Consider the following 4,330-nt stretch of genomic DNA (forward strand, 5'->3'; position numbering starts at 1 on the left):
GTTAAATGACATACAGGATCTGTGATATATCTGTCTCTTATACACATCTAGATGTGTATAAGAGACAGGTACTTACGTTGTCTCTCCCATTAACTTTGATGCTTGATTTTTGCAGCGCGCGTCTTAATGATGATACACGTTTGGGTAGAAAGGTAACCATCGCCAAGTAATGGAGAATAGTTCGACGCACCTGCAAGTGAAACGTAGAAAATTATAAACACAGGAAAATAAACTACAAGAAATTATGGCATAACATAAAAACAAAACAAACGTCTCAGTTACATTACCCATACATTAATTATTACACTCGTTATTATTAGATACTAATTTAACATAATTTAGTATATTTTAAATGATGGTTATAATGTAAAATCGCGTAAATAATGTTTGAATCAAAAGGTCTATGTTTTACACTATATTCAAATATTCTTTCAAATTCGCATTTTTAGCGATTGAACTTTTGGTGTAAAATATCAATTGCATTGTCATTAATATATTCAGTAAACTGTATTGATAAAAACAAATCCAAACATAATTACTTTCTCTGATTATAAAATATATTTTTTCAAGTTTTTATTGAGTAAATAGTGTTCTTGCCCATAACATAGGCTTTTTAGTGTTGTAAAAAATCAGATAAATTAAATAGTAAAATCATAATTTTTAGTTTTAAATAAAATATATCACTGTAATATTATATTGAGTCATTATTAGATACTAATTACATAATTTAATATTTTTTAGATGATGCTTATAAAGTAGAATCGGGCAAACAATGTTTGAATCAAAAGGCACTATTAGACCTACTAGATTACATTAATATACAGTAAATGCACATTTTTAGCGATTGAACTTTTTGTGTAAAATATTAATTTTATTGTCAATAATGTATCTAGTTAACCATACTGATAAAAACAAATCCAAACATAACTACATTCTCTCATTTTAAAATATTATTTTAAAAGTTTTTATTCAAAAGTCCTATTTAAACACTATTATTAAATTATCATTTCAAACTCAGATATTTTAGCGAATGAACTTTTTGTGTAAAATATAAATTTTATTGTCATTAATATATTGATTTAATCATACTGATAAAACAAATCCAAACATAATTACTTTTCTCTCATTATAAAATATATTTTTTGAGAGTTTTTATTGAGAAAATAGTGATCATGTTCATAACATAAGCTTTTTAGAGTTAAAAAACGCATATAAATCAAATAATAAAATCATAATTTATAGTTTTAAATGAAATAAATCACTGTAATCTACATTGAGTTGATGATGACTTGTTTGTTGCATGATTTGTATACATGATATGTGTTTTGTATTGTTTGTATAAAATGTAATGATATTTAATTTCACCCACGTTGTCCTCGTGTTCTATGTTCTCTCTTGTTGCTGCGTCAATCATCATCTCCAACACGTTGTCTGGTGCCCGCCACACAGCGTGCATTAACGGCGTCCAGTCGATCTACGAAAACAAACATGAATGCACACTACACGATTATAACAACGTACTACTACAGAATACACATACATTACAAACACACTTTAATCACATCATAATCACATCAAACATTAAAAATCATTCAATAAAATCAATCGAATTACTAATCAAGTTAAAAAATGAAATATAAATAGCAAACCGTTAAATTATTCGGGTTTCTGTCGCATGCATATTTCTATTTATTTAGATTGACTTTTGTTACATGATTCAATATATTTTTCTTCAAAAAAGATTTTTTGAAGTTTCTTAATTTTATTGACACTATGCCATTTCAATTACATTCAGAATTAAAATGAATATAAGGAATAACATATTTTTCTATAAAATACAATTTATTTCATAATATTTTATCAAACCAAGTTCACATTAATTTTGCACGCGTTTTCCTATTCCTGGAAGTTAAATCAATTTACATTTTTTTCGAAATTATTTTTTTACGAGTTTTATATTTGTATTGTTACCATGATATTCCATGTATACTAAGAATTAAAATAAGTATACGGAAGGCCATGTTTAATCTAAATCCAATGTATTTTATACCATTTTATTATCTCTGTACGTAGGCCTAGGCCCCTATTATATTGAGTACGGACGTTAGTGAATAGGATCTAGGAGTATTTTTTGGATATTTTAAGTTATTTTACAAAGATTGATATTATTTCAAGCATATAACTGACAAACTATTTCAGATTTAATGTTATTATTCCTCGTGTAATAGTATTCTCTGATTCTTGTTATTTGCCTTGTTTTTTATTTATCAGGACAATATTTCAAAATAAATCTGTTGATTTAATGACGTAATTATTATGTTGTTAAACCCATTATGCAGCCTAATTGGGAAATATAAGGTAGGCCTAACAAGAACCAGAAATCATGGTGGAGCTGGTCTGGACCCTTCATCTGTTAAAACTTGTCCCTGAATCCCTCTATTGTTTGTGGATACAATATTTATATTTATTATTAGATTATTATAAGTAAATTTAGGTCATAACTATGAATATTATAGAATTAATGAAATATTTTAATTTATAATTGACGTTTAAATACTTATAATCAAATCCCGGGAGCAGTCATATTGTAGTCAGAGAAATCATACTATTCTGATAATTACGGTTTAATATATACGCTACCTGATATTGTTTGGTTTAAACCCAGTGTACGTTATCTACAGAATTAAATTCAAAATTCCCTTTATTTTCCACTTTATTTCACTTTAATTTAAAGTACGTATTAAATTAATTATGAATAGTTACGGTAATTAAAACAGAAAGGAGTGATTTACGTTCAACAGTATCTGGCGGTCATGTGTTCTTTATACAGCAGTTGGAGTAACACTCATGGTGCAAAGCTATCGATACACTGTTTTGTATTGCTAAGCTTAATAAACTATAGAGGGCGCCATATCAATTTTTTTACCTATCAGGGAATTTAGCGACAGCGTTTCAATAATACAGTACAGTACACTGTAATTGCAGTAGCATAACCGTTTCTTCAAAGTTTTCCGTCTTTTTCCGACATTACGCTTTTGTCAATTTGTTTCCAAATCATTCATCTTAAAAAATGGATTTTTAAAAAATATCTTTGATCTAGACGTCACCTTCTAAATCTTTCTTAATTTGGTGATTTTCTTGTTTTACTTTTTGTGTAAGTATTGCTCCGTGGTCATTAACATCGTACGAATGTATTGCCATATTCATTTAATTTAATCTAATCAAAATACTCATTGACTTACGGTTTTTCTTCTGGTCGCTCCAGTAGATTATAGGCCTACATTATTTTATAATTCTTTATTGATTGTTTGACGAGAGTTTGACGACTACCACATAAATCATCGTACTTCGTTCCTCTTGTTTCGTTACGTTTTACAGTATAACATTTTTCTATGCTATGCTCTCTTTTTGTTCAATACCTAGAGTTCACCATATACAAATATATACTTACACATGCGCTGAATAACCGGTATTAGGACTTATTATGGAAAATATTACTATTTATGATATTTTAATTAACGGTTATATAAAAGTGTAAAACTAGGTAGGCCTACGCGTCGAACAGGCGGCATTTTAATTATATGGACATATTGCTATTGCAATAATATCGTAACACTATCTATGATATGGTAAGTCACTCTTATAAAAAAACAATTACGTATGCATTGAGCATCCGACATATAAATTATTGTTTATGAACTTTGAATATAATATTGATAATAGTTCAAAAGAAATACGCAGGATCCAATACTATATGCAATAATTATTATTAGGCTATACCTATATAGGCCAATTTCTAAACCTTTGAAAACTAAAGGCTTATTGCAGGTAGATTGTAATATTATTATTTTCCTATATCCAATACCCATTGCGAACATTTAAAAGTAAAAGTTTAACGCGAGTGGATTGTGAACAATTCTATTGTTCGAGTTTGAACGTAATTTTAATAAAATAATTTTGTCGAGTTTGAGTTTTCGATAATTCATCAACATTATCTCGACAAGTGTGGTTCCTAAGGCATTACTTGTACGTACCTTATCGTAAGTATTAACCAATTGTGGTTCCGTTTGTAAAAAGCTTATAACTGCTTCCCAGTTCTTTTCAAGGATAGCTTGTACTAACTTGTTTCTGTAAAATAATAATTAACATTCATCATTTGTTGTTTGGTTTACTTTGATATGATTATATTATTATCAAAAACAAATCCAACGATTTCAACTTATTCAAAATGCTGCTGCACATGTAGTTACCAAGCCATCCAAGAACTCATATATAACAAATACTATGAAAGCATTACATTGGCACTGCATTGTTCTTAAAATTATTAATT

General features: G+C 28.2%; 1 long non-coding RNA gene across 1 annotated transcript in view; it reads right to left on the reverse strand.

The window, feature by feature from the left end:
- Nucleotides 1-1,369: 1,369 nt before the first annotated feature.
- Nucleotides 1,370-4,330, reverse strand: part of LOC117109077 — a 15,192-nt gene continuing 12,231 nt past the window's right edge. Inside the window, exon 4 of the long non-coding RNA XR_004445458.1 lies at nt 1,370-1,474. This is a non-coding gene — a long non-coding RNA (uncharacterized LOC117109077). The remainder of the gene's footprint in view (nt 1,475-4,330) is intronic.

The sequence above is a fragment of the Anneissia japonica genome, unplaced genomic scaffold (genome assembly GCF_011630105.1).
Source record: "Anneissia japonica isolate Jap-2015-1 unplaced genomic scaffold, ASM1163010v1 scaffold288168_len69601_cov126, whole genome shotgun sequence".
Lineage (NCBI taxonomy): Eukaryota > Metazoa > Echinodermata > Crinoidea > Comatulida > Comatulidae > Anneissia > Anneissia japonica.